The following is a 16797-nucleotide window of genomic DNA, read 5'->3' on the forward strand; positions in this document are numbered from 1 at the left end:
ATCTCTGTGATAGTAATGATATTTTATAAAAAAATAGCACTTTTTGGCTTGGTTACGTTTAACAACATGCTATTTAACGCATTAGAAAGCAACTTTGGTGTTGCCAAAGATATTTATTAAAACCGTCCGGAATTTTGTAACGCACTGTTCCGTTTCCAACCAAATTCTCCAACATTTAGACCAACTTCTTGCAAACAAATTTAATACTAATCTCGAAACTAACCCTAACTTCGAATTTTGTTGATCACTGTGTCTTGGAAACTCCATTATTGCAAGTTAAAGCTTACACAATCTGGCACCAAAACTATTAATGAAAAACAGAAACTGGACTTCTCAAATAAATTCGTCCACAATCAAACATCTTTACAAAGTGTATTACTACGACAACCATACTGCGATAAAAAATTTCGGCAATACCTATGTCGAAATTAAATTTGGCATACATCTAATAAATAACAAAGTCATTTAGAGCAGGGGTGTCAAACTCGTGGGGTTCGCGGGCCACATTGCAGTTTGGGAATTATGCCGAGGGCCGCATGTAATTTTTAGTCTAGTTTTATACACTTAAACAACCTTTTTGCTTCGACAACTGCAATCCGGCCGCCAATTATTCTGCTGGTTCCGCCAATTACGGCCGCCAATTATCTGCTGGTTTTTGTTTAAAAATTACAAGAAAAAGGTATATCATATATATATATACCATCTACTGACGCCCCAAAAGCGCAGATTATTTTCCAACTTAATGTGCAGATTAAGCTTCACAATGTGAAGACCAGCAGTTTTAACTCTATTATTACGTCATAATCTATATTGTGACGCTTTTCGTACCTGTTTTTTCGCATTGTTTGCACACAATAAGGCTGGTAATACTATTTTCAGTAACACAAAATCTGTTTAGGGCAGTTTGAAAACCAAAAGTTTTGGCAAAGGAGTTTAATTACATCACGCCTGCCAGTACATATATTTTAATGTGGTGGTACGACCGCGGGTTGTACACCCTTGACTGAAACTTTAAGGAACGGTTTAATTACTATCGTTTCTATTCATAACATATGAATGTGTATGTATAAATTAAATTTCAGTAAACGTCTGTTTAAATAATAGCTTTAAACTTGAAAAGTAAGAAAAATTGAGTATAATTAGATAAAAATCTGACAAAATACTACAATTGTTGTTGACTGTTCGTGGGCCGCATTGGAGAGCTTCGTGGGCCGCGAGTTTGACAGGCCTGATTTAGAGCAAACCAGTACGTGTAATACTTCGCACTATTATGCGTCAATTGATTTAGTAATGTTTCGCCTTTGCCTGCTGTGTAACCTTTTGCCCGCGTAACTTTTTGTTTCATGTGATCAACTTTATGTTAAACTAATTTAAAATTTACCGATTTAACAATAAATGTCCTTTTTTAAGAAGAAGGCGACATGATGATTTTTTTTATCGGTTGGTCGCCACTTGTTGAGGTGGGAAGGGGCCTTTGCGTTGTAAAAAGAAAAAAAAATAGTTTAAGTTGCGTTTTGTTAATTTTTATTTTCGTCTTCCGTTGTTTAAAAGTACATCGGCGTGTTTATCTTCGTTTTCAGCCCGAGTGAGGTAAATTAAAACCTAAATCAAAATAGGCCTATTTGTCTAACCCAGTGTTTCCCAACCTATGGGTCGCGACCCAAAGTTGGGTCGCCTGTAAATTCTGTTGGGTCGCCAGTTTTTGTGACAATTAGAGCATCTACGTTTCGTAGCGTTATTTTGTTATTTCCCAAGGATATGAATTGTTTCCCAATAACAATTTCATGACTATTTGGCGTGATAGTGAATTATTCTTTTTGTGACGTCATAATGGTTGTGTGAGATCACTGTTAAGCGTTGTGTGGCTCATAATGCTTTGAACCAGCTCTAAAGTTGGCGGAAAAACGAATAATTTTTGTTTGATGTTTTTATTTTTTCAAACTGCGTAGTAATTTTCGAAAAACTTTCCTGATTTACAAACAAAAATACAACCCAAATAGTAAGAATGCATATGATATCCATGGGTCGCGAGAAGCCACAAAACAAAATTTTGGTGAGTATTTGGGTCGCGACAAAAAAAGGTTGGGAACCACTGGTCTAACCCTTTGATACACGATAAAGCCTAATTATTTCTGTAGGAGTATTTTTTTCTGAAGGAGTATTAGTTAATTATTTCTGTAGGAGTATTTTCCTACACTACAATTTCATATATTTACGCAAATATTTACAGAATATTCTTATTCTTCTGAATACCAGTAGTACCTAATTAAAATATTTAATTCAATGGTATTTACAATACAAAAAATTAATACTGAGCAGAATTAAATTTAAGTTATTGTTGTTTCGGCCCTCCAACACAAGTCAGTTTTCTTATCTCTCCCCTTACTAAATCTACCCCTGGATTAAAACTTCTGATTATGGCTGATTTTATCCTCTTGATGTTGCGATAAATTAAATATATGAAACGAAAAAAAAATCTGATATAAATAAACCTATACACAATTCTGTTAGACTAAAAATCTCCAGAGCTTCTTTACACTGCAACTCTAAACCCACTTGCAATCTGCATAAACCACGTTTCTGTGAGGAAAGTCAATTTCGCAGTATATTTGTAGGCATTAAAATGGAAACGAGAGGATACACATCAGGTGTCATCCGGTTTGTTTTCTGAAATGGAATGACGAACGCCAGTTTGCGTTACACACTGTACGTATGTTTTATTTGCAAAACAACTAAATGTTTTTTTATGTTTTATAAATTAGGGCTTTGAATTTAATATAACATGTATTATTGGAGGTTTCGGGTAATTTGCTAAAACCATTCTCTGGGTAATTTGCTAAAAACACAAAGCTCGTCCGTCCGCAAGCATTAAAAAAATCTCTTAGGTAAACATGAGAAAACACACAAGCAACTCGTTGGGTATTTTGTTTTGAGTACAAGGCCTTTATTAAAGCATAATTCTTGCGCATGCATCAGAACATCTTTAAGCAAGCAGTGGAAAATACAATTTGTCATAAGCGCAAGGCATTCTTCCGCTGGTAATAAAGTTTAGACAGCAAGCACGCATGCTGAACCAGTACGTCATACGCCGAAAAGTTCATGAAAATAGCAACTAGACTGAATCGCTTACAATTACAACGACGCACTCCATAAAACATAAATGTTGTCGTTTACTTGAAATTACAAATCGAAACATCAGCTTGTTTGCTATGACACATCAAAACGCAATCAAAGTTTTGAAACGACTAAGCGAATTTTTCTTCAACTTTGAGTCCTAAGAACTTAGTGGTAAAATCCTACGAGTTCTTTGTATTATATGTTTGCATCAAACCATCGCTTGAAGTTTTTCTTCACAGACCAAACAACCTTATCAAATGGAATTTTAATGTACCTTTTTTAGACCATTGTCAAACATTCAGATACATCGAATGTGTTAACCAAGTCACATGATCAAACACGACAACCTGATTGACCGAGCTGAGGTACATAAAAGTCGTGTGAAGCTGCTTAAAGACAGGTTTAATGCCAAACCACAACTTGATTTTATGAATGGGAAAGTCAGAGATTGGTTGCTACTAAATGGAGTGCTGTGTTATCGATAGATGTTCCAAAATTTGAGTGTTGAGTTTAAATATTGTAACGACGAAAATGACACACGGTTGGCTGAATAGAAGCAGAAACCACTCTCACTGTTTCGAGTTTTTACTCCGCCTCAGTCCAAACGCGTCAACATATTAATGTTTCCAACAAAGAAACGGTCGTAATACATTTTAACCCTGTATTAAACCGAGCAGATTGAAGTGTTGGTAAACTTTGGATATTTTACACATCCACTTAAATGTGACAATCAAACTAGTGAAACATCATACCAAGTGTTAAAAGATACAGGCACGGCCAAGTATTAACAGGAGGTGTAAAGCTAGTTGCAAAAGTTATAGATAACAGATTTACGTCAACAGTTATTGTGACATCACTATCGTTCATAGCAACGCGTCACTGTATTCCATCATGCGTGACAAGGCTTCCCTTATGAGCTCAATGACGTGGTATTTCCTGCGTTTGCAAAACGACACCAGTAACACATTAGATGCAAGCAAGGCAAAACTGCCACCCTAAGAATTACGGCACTCAGAGGTATTGATGGTAGACGAAAACATTGCAAGCTGAACATTTAATGAAACTTCACATTTTATGTTTAGTCATACATTGTTCGTTTGTCAAATAATGTCACTTGATCGAACGTAGCGATCTGATTGGTCGAGTTGTGGTATGTAACAAATCGCCCACTCGGCGCGTCCGCAAAATTGTTATAACTTTATTAAGACGCGTTTGTTTTTTCGCACAGTCCACTGAGTTAATACTGCATTGTACATTAGTAATGAACGCAAGTTGTGAAATTTCCGGTCGAAAATGCCGTTTTGGCGAAGTCTCGGTTTCGGCCCCGCAATGCCAAACTTTTTGTTAAATAAATCAAATCAGTTTCACCACCGAGCAAGTAAATTAATTAAAACATCAAAAATTAAGCAATCTTGTGTCTATGAACAGTAGCCACATTACATGCAAACAGTTGTACGTTTAACCAGCTTATATGATAAACAATGCTCTACAAACATGATCAGGACAATTTAAAGACCCATGGTTTAACCGCATTAGTGCTACATTGCCCATATATTGGCGGAATGCATCATGATAAACGAATTGGGGCGGAAAAGTAGATTTATGGGGAAATTACGAAACAAAGTTGGCCGAGTATGAAGTCAAGAATCAAGTCTGTCTTATTCAAATTTCGTGTTTGCACGTTTATAAATTTACAGGAATCCAATAACCCCCTTCCAAGCTTGCTTCCTGATTGATAAGAATTGAGGAGCAATGCACGACAGCACGAACTGGGAACTACCCTGTTGGTGTTTGCAAGGTTGCTTCCTGGTTCAACTTTCGCTTAGACTGTAATGTGATTTTGTTTACTGGAAAAACGGATTAATCAAAGAAAATAAAAACTTTTATGGCACGGAAGTAAATATATCTGCATTACAAGGACAAGAAATTTAAAAATGGGGATTAAGATGTTGCTACAACTACAAATCAACTGAGATGCAAACATTTGGCACAAAATATGTATTTCTGTCAAATTTCTAAAGTTGATGTGACGCGTTGTATAATGGATATGTTTATATGTTTAGCTCAAGCAAATTATGGTACATAGTAGTTTTTTAAGTTTTATAAAAGAATTGCTCCACAACCAGTTTGCTGTGCAACGATGCTCGGTGTGGCGCAGTGCAACTGCAAACTAAAAAGTCTTTACAAAATCGAGATAATTTATTTGCAACGAATTTAACAATACAACAAAATGACAATTAATGCGGCAATGCTCATTAAAACAAACACAAATATTTCATTTCATTTTTTGTTTCCTACGCATGGTTGCTTTCCTTTTAGGTTACATGTGTCGTAGATCCATACTTTTTAAATACAACGGTAACAAACTTTACCTCAAACTTGTTTCGCGTTCACATTTCTTGTAGGCCTACAAGCGCTTTCCAAACTGTAAAATATTTATATCCTTTAGGATTCTCATCCACCGAGTAATACCTCATTGTTTTCAACAAAAGAAGGCGATTGTTTGCGCATATACGTAATATTGTTTTGTCTATGATGTAGCAAATGATTTTCAGATGCGTTAGAAGAATTGCGTGAAATGGACCTTGCCTGTTGTAGTAGCAATTAAATTAAGTTTAAACTATTAACTGAAGCTTTCGTGTTGCTGGATGAATCTAACCGCCCACATCTGCTCAAAAAGCAGAAATTTTATACAAATAAACATCACATAGGGGGGCGATTTTGAGCCAGTGCCTTGGAAAGGGCGCGATTGAGCCAAAAAGGACGAAGAACCCTAATTTAAATAGTAGGTCTGCATTATGCTGTTGTCAAACGAGGATTTTCTTCTCAATTTCGGAATTTTAGTTACGGTCGACCAAGGTAAGGAGGTATCTGTTTCCTGCGAAGGTGCAAGCGGTCCAACAATGTCGACGTTGAGATGCTGAAAGCGTGCATGGCAGGGCGGGTAGCTTGCTAGAGGCGCACGGACGTTGCGTTGGACTCTTGCCTTCTGACAGTGGACACACTGTTTTGCCCAAAGGTCAACTTGGCGTTTTAAGCCGTGCCAAACAAACTTTGAAGCGACAAGTTTGCGTGTTGACCGTACAAATGGGTGCCAAAGACCGTGTACAATGTCAAAAACTTTGCGTTGCCATATGATGTTGGGACACTTGGACGAGGCGATCCAGAGGAAACGTCACAATGGATTGTAGTTCCAGGTTGATCGATCTGTATGTCCTCCAGTTTAAGGTTAGTGACAGCACCTCCGGGGCGACCTGGGGCGGCATTATGAACACTTCCTCGCTCGCTAACTTAACGGGCTCGGTAAAAAAATCTTTAGCGAGGAACTCGGCAACGTATTTGGTATTACGAGGTGTCTTCGCAAACGCCTCGCTAAAACCTGACGCAAATGCGAGAGAATGCGTCAAAATCGTAAGAAAAAAGACGACTTTTTTTCACGGGGTTCGAACCCAGGACACTCCCGGGGACGAATCCCGATCAGTTCTTTTTGTGTGTGTATATGGGTCAAAATCGGTACGCCACGCCATGCGACACCTTGCGAAAAACAATTTTCGCCTGTTATATGCTTTTTTTGGAGCATTTTGCAATTTAACCTCAAAATGTTTGGATTTCCAAATTTACGGAGAGTTTGGAATTTGTTTATTTGATAAAGTAGCATAAGAACATCAAGAAACATTGCAAGAATTTATTGAAACGTGGACAACAGTTGAAATGGAAGTTTCATATCTTAGAAAAGGTGCAAAACATCTTTTGGTGTAATTTTCATCAAGAAAACGTTGGAGCTTCATAACAATACGGTAAGATCTATGATTAACGTAGGTTTGCATTTATAAAATGCTTTACAGTTTCTAAGTGGCGGCATAAGGGTAGTTTTTATTTATGTTTGAAACAATGACAACTTTTTTATACCTAAACACATGTTTTGTACAACTCATTTAATAAGGTTTTATGGTTTGCATCTTCAATTAACCACAATTAAAAATTAACCATAATATTACATATTCATTTTTCAAATACAGATTTAAAACAAAATAAGAACCAGTGTCCTCATTACAGAGAGAGACACCAAAACCATGCAGAAAGAGACTTGCTGGACACACACAAAATAAGTCCAAATTAGAGCAAATGATCATGCATTGTGACCAAAATCACAGGTCAAAATTTGACTGCTGTAAAGCTGAAAAAAAATACAATCAGCCTTAGGCATTTAATAATTACATTTTTATGTAGTGTTAATACCTGTACATTGTGTTTGTATTATGTGCAAAATTCCTACCACAATATTTCAGATAACTTTCATTATACTTATTTTTTACTATATTTTTTTATTCTTTAGCAATATATAATAAGCATAATTTCCGCCTTGATCAGCATTTTTTCACAATAAAAATGAAATTAATAAGTTATCTATGGTGGAGCTGCAGCTCCAGTTTCATGACGTTTTGCAGTTGTGCGCACTTGGAAAAGCTGCATGCCGGGCGAAATAGGCGACAGGGGGCTGTGGCTCGCACAGCACCTCCCGTGACGTAGCGCTAGTTGTGTTGTCTGCTTCGCGTCAGTGAGCTACACCCGTGTAGTGCATTTTTATTAAGTTCGACAGTGAGTACAGTTAAATAATTATTTTGCCATCTTCAAATTTATTGTTTGACTGTTAGTCGTGACTTTATAAGATAACTGTAAGTGGGCTTCATTTTTGTAATTAAGATTGAATTAAGTAAGTGTTTCTAACACCTTGAAAAAGAAAAAAAGGTCATCTAACACCTTAAAAAGTTACGATTGCCCTTTATAATAAATAACTGAATTAAAAAGTTTTATGAAAATATGGGATAAAACATCTGCTACTCCAAATATGTCATGCAGGAATAAGCAACAACAAGAAATACTCAGTTTTAGTTCTTAATGCTACCAAAGAAAAAAATAGCTTTGTGACTGTGGAGTTAAATGCCTCACTGAATTCAGGCAATATCAAATGCAGAACAAACAATTGCAGAAGCAACAAGAATTTTGAAAAACCTGAGTTATGACAATTTCAAGTTTTGGTCTCTTAACACACCATGTGGACAGTATTTGCAACCAAGTGCAATCATGTGTATATATTGATATAATGGACACTGTTTGTCTAAACAGTAGCTGCTAAATTGCTTCACAGGAAGTGTTTCTTAAGAATGAACATTCTACAGACAAGATAGTAGTGACCACCAAGCACATCCTATTGTTGACAAAGAAAAGCTAGTTACTGAAATGAAAATGTTTCTGTAGATCTGATGTTCAAGATTATTTTGAAAATAATCTAGATCAGTGGTTCCCAACCAGGGCCCATGGCCCCCCAGGGGGGCCACGAGCTGTGTTCCGGGGGGCCACGGGTGTAGATTCACAAGAAACACCCACTAAAAGCCATTTTCTTTTTAACTTTATTCCCTAATTCAATCGACTATTTCACATACTATTTGTCTATATTGAGGTTTATCACAATTGCGGATTCTTGGTTACTCTATTCGACCTGTTTAAAGCCGAAATTAGTACCGAATTCCAACACGAGATTGCCTTTCACATTTTTCAAGGGGGGCACCGGTCCTTCAGGGTTACTTAAAGGGGGTCACGAGGCCAAAAAGTGACTTTTAGGGGGCCACGGTCCACCAAAGGTTGGGAACCACTGATCTAGAATCTAGATGATGTTTTGGCAAGTGAAATTACTAGGATGAAAAATCCTTTTTGCAGTTTCCATGAGTCCTTCAGAGGCAAAACAGTTCTTTTTAACACTGAAAAGGAAACCATTACTACACCATTACTTCCAAAAGACTTGCACTTGCAGTGCTAGCACTAAATAGAAAAAAAGTTGCTTAGTTGCCATTTGGAATCAAGGAAGTAGCTATCAATTATCATGCCCAAACTATAACTTTATGATTCATTTTGGTTGTAAAAAGGAAGCACAAGGTTTAATAATGTGGTTTAAATTTAAGTGAAAGTGTTATAAATATTTGAAGCTTGAAGGAGTTTTGCACTTAAAAAAGGAATTATAAGCTATTTGCCAGCAAATAAAGCAGCATGTATAGCAGTTAAGAAACTAACTGAAAGACAATTAATAGTCTGTACACAAAAATTCAAAGAAAATATGTTTAAATAAACAAGTTCTTACACAAATGTAATGTGGTTGTTAAATTTGTCAGTTATGATTCCAATAAAAAGCTGTATGGCTAGTTTGTTTGTGTGGCAATAATCTGTGAAGTGTCATATAATATGTTGAAAACGCTGACTGTGACTATAAGTTACTTAAATGAAACATGACCATTTTTTTGATGTTGTCTGACTGAAAAACCTTTTTCGACTCATTTATAACTATGTTTTCTATATTCTTGTTGTGTTTTACCGTATTTACAACCGCTTCGTTTCGAGGCTGTGTCACGTTGTGCCACATTATTACTGCATGTGAGTTTGGCCCGTCGCTGTGGAAGTAAACAAAATACACAAATGATACCGTCTGCTGTTTACACTCGTGTACATTATTGCGTAACAAAAATTACGTCACAATGGAGTTGCTAATTAAGATTTGTATTACTTGTTTTTCTATACAACACAATGGCTAGAAAACTAAAAATGTAGCATTTTTATATATTGCACAACAATATCACACAAAACATAACTAATTCCACAACAAAAGATTTCGAATGTTACTAATTCTATTGCTTTAGTTGTGAATTTGGTGATTTTTAATAAATACTTCACTTCATGCTGCTCTTAAAACGCTGAAAAAAGTGTTGGTCAAAACACCTTATTTTGTCATTGAGAGTCATGAAATAGCTTAAGGGTACTTGATAAGTATGTGCTTTACTGACCACGTCACATGAGGTACGTGCCTTCTGTTGTTGGTATGTCTAACATATTTTTGTATCTGTAAATGCTTGCTTAGGCTTTTTCCGTAATGGCGCCTTTAAAACGATGTTTTCACCAAAAAATGATTTTTGACTTTCGGCAGCCGTCTTAGATTCCAATCCAAAGTCGGACGCTTCAGGCAGATTTTAATACAACGCAACTTCAACCCGTATTCATTAAGAAACATACCAATCAAGATTTCAGTAAAGTTAATGCGATCATCCCCTTTAGTGAAGTCATACTACAATTCAACAATACAACTGTGGAACACCGAACATTTACAATGCCCGGATGTTTGTGCAATCTTGCTAGAAAGAAGTAGAAACCGAAAATGCGCAACAATAGACTTGCAAGGGGAAACGAAGCAACAGAAACTATAATACAAAACTAGGGTGTATGAAAACCACGAGCAATTAGTTCCAAGAATGGTCCAATAATAGTGAAGTGAAAAATAAACAAATGAATGTTCGATATCATCATTTTCAACCCTTGTGAAAGGTGAAAGAGGATACCTCAATATATCTTTCCACGTTTCGAACGTTAAAACAAGAGCTAATAGGTTGCAAGCAATTGCTGCTGCAAATAGCTCTAACTCCACATACAAGTTACTAAGTATTGCTACAATATCAGTTGAAATGCAAAGGAGGGACATAAAAGCGGTTCGTTTCAACATTTGTAACCCGGTAATGCCATCTACTCCTTTTAAATGGATAGAGAAAAAGGAATAGTAGTAAGAACTGGCCCCCAAAATCAATTGCACTTCCCGCTATTAAAGGCCACTTAACATTTCCATCAACATGTTTACACCCATACCCAAATGACTGAAATCTTTGCGTAATCGAGTATCCAATGCAAGCAGTAAATATGCCCGAATTCAGAAAGACAATGCTCGACCAACTTAGTACTTTAATCCAACGTTTGTAAAAGTGATTCAAAAGCGAACTTTTGTAGAAGCATCGTTGTTTGTACCAGGGTTGCCAATTTGGCGGTTTTGCCGCCAAATACCTCAAAATTGGCGTTTTTTGAAAGTAGTTGGCACCAAAAATAGCAACTGGCGGTTTGGCGGATATTTTTGTAAAATTTGGCGGTTTATGGAAATGGTTGGCACCTAATTGTTTTATTTGGCGTTTTTGCTTTTTTGGAAAGGTTTGCGCTTCTGATACAACAAATTATGGCTTAAATCCTCTAGCTGCGCCATCACAATGGGTAGGTTCTGTTTCAATGAATTCCCGTATACGTCACACAAGCCCTTTTTGACAAATCAATGCAACAATTAAGAACAAAATATTAATTGTGGGCTAAAGGCAGAGCTTGTTTGACATCATAAAGTTTGTGTTCCAGAAAACGTGTCTCTTCTTTAGTTTGTTTAAGATGTTTTGTAAATTGCTGCTTGATGTTTTTGTCCAACTTATGTAATCTCTGTTTATTTTGATTTGAGAGTATCCTAATACGAATTTGTCTGTGAGGTACTTGCTCCATTCGTTTTTTGGTAGGTTTGCTTCCAAGTTTTTTATAGCCATCTAGTATATACTGATCTTCATTACTGTACCTTGCACCCTTTTCACCCCAATATTGGATCCATCTTTTTAATGATTCTGGTAATTCATCTCATTTTGTTTATACATATAGTTTACATATTCTACTTTATTTCCCACTGGTTGTAAGTATTCTGCTCTTCATATGTAGTATCTTACTAATTCCACCCATTATCCATAGTGAACTGCTCTCTCTTGTTCTTCCGGGCTCTAATGAAGTAACCAGCCTATGGGCTGCTCCAACTTGACCAACAACAAATGAACCCGCCTAAACGGAAACACCAGCTCGGTTCCTCGGAACGTTTCCTGTGATCCCGTAGGCAGACCCGGGTGTCCCGAGCAGGGTTGCCAATTTGGCGGTTTTGCCGCCAAATACCTCAAAATTGGCGTTTTTTGAAAGTAGTTGGCACCAAAAATAGCAACTGGCGGTTTGGCGGATATTTTTGTAAAATTTGGCGTTTTTTTTGTGTTCCAGAAAACGTGTCAGCGCCGGCAAGTAGCATCGAGTTTATTTAGTTTAAAAAGTTCAACAATGTCATGCAAAAAGTGGGAGGACACTTTTAAATGGTTGAAGAAGGCTGTTGACGGTTCGGAAAACGGATATTGCAAGGTTTGCCACCGTACTATTGGGCCACGGTTAAGTAATTTCAAAAAGCACGAGGAGACAGAAAACCACAGGAAAAAAAACCCATTCAAAGGACAGGCTACACTTAACCTGACAAAGAATCCTAATTCAAATATTAACGACAAGGTTAAAGGAGCCGAATTGCAACTTGCCGTAAGCATGACTTGTCATTGTGCCATGCGTTCAGTCGATCACCTAGGGGAAATATTGGTAGCTCACGGTCAGGGCAGCACTCTTGGAAAAATAAAGCTTCATAGAAGTAAATGCACATGTTTAGTTAAAAACCTCACTTCGCCCAGCCTGAAAAGCGAAGTTGTTGAAGACCTTCGTGATAAAAAGTTTGCTCTAATTATTGATGAATCAACTGACGTTACAACACAAAAACAATGTGTGTTTTAGTACGCTTCTACAGTGAGACAAAACGGGAAATTTCTACTAAATTTCTTAGTTGAATTCCGGTTTCGGAGGCTACTGGAGAAAATATATTTACATCAATTGCGCACGAAGTTACAAGTTGTGGTCAAAGCCTTCAAACTGTATAGGTTTCGCATCAGTGTGGTCCAGAATTAAAGCTGTGTCTCCCCAATATGTGCAGGTCAGATGTGTATGTCATTCATTGGCACTAGGCATTCAACACGCCGTTTCCAAATTGCCATCCAATATCGAATTTCTGTTGTCAGAGACAGGTTTTTTTTAAGGTTTGGTTTGGGTGACCGCTAAGTAGTTTTAAGAGACCGCAAGTGTTTCATTTAAATACCAAAAACGTAGTTGTAGTTGCAAGTCCAAATTTTGGGACACCGCTGGAGAAATTTGGGAGACCGTTTCGGTCCCCCAAAACACCTTAAAAAACACTGGTCAGAGATACCTCGCTGGTTCAGTCACATTCAGCTAAGAAGGGAAGCTTTTAAAGAATTGTTTACAGTTATGAATGCCGCTTCTGAATTTTCAAGCGCTCGAAGCGCTCCTTTGCCCTTTGAAAAAACTATCCTCCACTCGTTGGTTGGTACGGGGAAAAATCATGTTCAATATATTGATGAACTGGGAAGAACTTAAAGCGTACTTTACCTCGGTTGAGCTCGGTCACGCATTAAAAATAGATGTAAAATACAAATGCAGGGTTCTGAAAGAAATGATGTGTGACTACAAAAATTACTTGTATTTTGTATTTGCCACACCGCTTGTACAGAAGTTTGAAAGATTAAACAGTCTTTTTCAGCATACAAAGGCTGACCCTCATCAATTATATCAAGATTTGTTTTTACATCAGCGTTGTCTTGAGTCGCGAATGTATGATTCAAGTGGAAGGAAAAAAAAATATCGAAGAAGTTGATTTTGGTGCGAAGTTTTTAACAGAATGCGAAAAACTTGTGCAGCAGAAGAGAACCGCCTTTATCCAAGAAGAAATTGGAACCGTTAAGTCTAGGTGTCTCTCAACCGTCTTCCGCCAGCAAAAGATACATTTCAAAGTTTATCGAAATTAAGCCCAGTTGTAGTGCTAAATCAAATAAGCTTATCACAAACCCGCTTTACTGATTTACCATATTTATGCATCTAATACCTGAAGACAGTTTTGCAACTATCGAGGAGCAATACAGAAGAATTGTTTTTGTTAACTGGAGCAACGAAGATCCATTTAAAGAAAATGGGCTACCTGCTGATAACACTGAACGCTTTTGGCTAGGTGTACGTCAGCATGAGGGATATGAAGAGCTCGCTAAATATGCGCTAACTTGCTTGATAACGCCAGTCAGTAACGCCGTGGTTGAGAGGATTTTTTCTCTTGTAACATCTATTAAAACCAAAACTAGGAATCGAATGCAGTTGTACCTTCTTGATGCCATTGTAAGAATCAGAGCGGAGTTGATACTGTCTGGTAAATGTTGTAAAGACTTTGTTGCATCGCCAAAAATGTTACATGACTTTACTTCAGATAAAATATATTCTACTGAATATCTGAAACAGTTTTGTTATTAAACGAATCTCCCGCAGACAATAAAATGTATAAAAGAAAGATTCTTGCTTCTGATCAGTATAGTATTGGACTGTTTCATAAAAACAGATAAAAGCATAAATCGTTTCTTTTAATAACAGAAATATATATTTCGCCTTAATAAATAGGCATCGTCAGTTTCTGCAAAAAAGCAAACATGTAAGGGGCTGTCGGTAAAAGTAGTAAAAAATAAAATAGTTAAAACACTTATAAAATTTAAAACTGTACAAATTAAAACATTTATTGACTCAAAAAGAGAAAGCTATGGAACCTTTGGCTTCTATTACATACAAAAGGCCACCCACACTGGCACACTTTCTATCCAACTTCAAAGCTTTGTCCATCAGTAAGGCAGGCAAAGACAACGGCACAGGCTCTTCAAGTCCATGCGGAAAATGCGCACTATGTGGCAATTTTGGTAGTCACCAAACTATGGTGTACCATACCACCGTTTTAAAAACGCCCACAGGCAGTATCCAACTTCGCCAAAATCTAACATGTCGCAACTACGGCATTTATGTGGCCACTTGCCGCAAGTGTGGCAAGCAATATGTTGGTCAAACCAAGAACAAGTTCTCCACACGGTGGAATACCCATCGCGCCACTTGGAAAACGTTCGACTGCTCGGCAAACAATGACCGAGCTGCGCTACTGCGCCACTACGCGGAGAACCATAGTGCGATATTAAAGCGTAAACCGCACATCCACCTGTGTTTTTATGTTGTGTTTGTGCAAATGCCTTCACCAAATCTTTTAGATATTTTTGAAGATAAATGGCTGAACAAAATCAAGGCCGAAATTAACATACAAAAAATGATTCTGCCGCGCGTGAGGTAATCCCATCTTTGTGTTTCTACCCCTTAATGTTTTGTTTCTTCACGCCTAGAGGTTTATTTACTTCCCACCGTGTTTTTTAATGGCTTATCAGTTTATCACGTCTCTTTTTTCTTGCCTTTTCTCGTGTCGCTTGTGGCCACTCGCTAGTCGTGGTTTGCCTCTGTGCTTCGCAGTTGTTTAATTTGTACAGTTTTAAATTTTATAAGTGTTTTAACTATTTTATTTTTTACTACTTTTACCGACAGCCCCTTACATGTTTGCTTTTTTGCAGAAACTGACGATGCCTATTTATTAAGGCGAAATATATATTTCTGTTATTAAAAGAAACGATTTATGCTTTTATCTGTTTTTATGAAACAGTCCAATACTACTTCTACTGAATATGGCAGTAATGATGTTACTGGTCTTGAAACTTTAATGTGAAAATGTCACCAAACTTGTTGTTGTTATTGCTGTTTCGTTAAACGTCGTTAATAGATCATGTTATAAAAGTGAGTGTCTGTGCTGTAAGGAGACTGATTGGTTGTGGCAAAACTGGCCATGTTAGGGAAAAAGTATCATCGCCAAGTAAAACACTTAATTGTGGGTAAACAAAAACCTGAAGGCGGCATTTGGTGCGTATGCATGGTTTAGGGCAAAAACGATATTTTTAGAGTGATTTTTAAAGAATTGTTGGTAAAACTAATTAAAAATGTACACCGCCAGGTGGTGCTCTTAAAACTTTCTGGTTCTGGCCGTGCTGGAAAATAAAGTTGCTATTTTTGTAACTGCATGGTGTACAGTACTGGTAAACGGTTACGCGTAGATATTATAATTATAAATTCTCTACTGACCAGATTTTAAGTATGGATCAGTTTATAACACCTATTTAGCTATATTTAAAGCCGATAATACTCGTTATCCTGCTATTTCTGTAAAATTGGTTTGGCGGTATTTTTGGCATCAAACATTTTTGGTTTGGCACTTTTTTGTTGTGTTTGGCGCTTTTTTGAGAGTTTTTGGCACTATTCTGCGTTTTTTATCTGGCAACCCTGGTTTGTACCACAGAAATGTGTAAACTGTACATGCATTAAAACCTAGCACCATGGCCATGACTTTTGTTAAAGTTTGACATGCGTTCGTTGATCCTAGGATGTAACCAACATTGATAAAACATATGTCAAGCACGGTGTATATGACCACTAGGATGGCCGCTACACTTGTCAACATAAACATAACCCATGTATTTCTATCTCCACTTTTGTACTTGTTGTGTGAACAACCATAAGCAAATATTGAATAGTCAAGTAAATGGTAAAGCATAATGAAGTTGCATCTATCGTCATCCAAGCAATTTTTTGAGAAGAAAATTTGGTTGCACCCTTCGTTCTTTCTTCGATGCCTGCGAGAGTGGAAACGTTTGATTCCATCTTTCAACAAAATCCAAAACGTATACTACAATTTTCAATCAATATAAGACTAAAATATTCTGCCAAGCCAAGCCTGGTTTCTGCACAAACTAACTGACATCCGACAATGTCAACCGCAGATATAAGCAGCACAGCATATACCAAGCAATACTTTCTTCTTCAACACACAAACGTCTGATTGTGAAGTGCATCGGTCCGACAATGAACTGAAACTCAGAAGTGAAAGCCCGCAACTCTTGTGCGCAAAACATATTTTTGTGTGCCTATGTTTCGAATTAGAACCGAAAGTTAGATCTATCAAAGTTTAAATCAGGGAGTCGAACTGCTTGTTATATGGGTTCAGTATTTTTTGCTGAGTGACAGTTGGTATTTGATGCTTGATTTCCTACCACCCAGGGTGTAACATGTGCAAAG

General features: G+C 37.1%; 1 pseudogene; it reads left to right on the plus strand.

Moving 5' to 3' along the window:
• Positions 1-12054: 12054 nt before the first annotated feature.
• On the plus strand, positions 12055-14121 carry LOC145219543 (uncharacterized; annotated as a pseudogene).
• Positions 14122-16797: the final 2676 nt, after the last annotated feature.

Source organism: Phallusia mammillata, chromosome 3, assembly GCF_965637545.1.
Source record: "Phallusia mammillata chromosome 3, kaPhaMamm4.hap1.1, whole genome shotgun sequence".
NCBI classification, from domain to species: Eukaryota; Metazoa; Chordata; class Ascidiacea; order Phlebobranchia; family Ascidiidae; genus Phallusia; species Phallusia mammillata.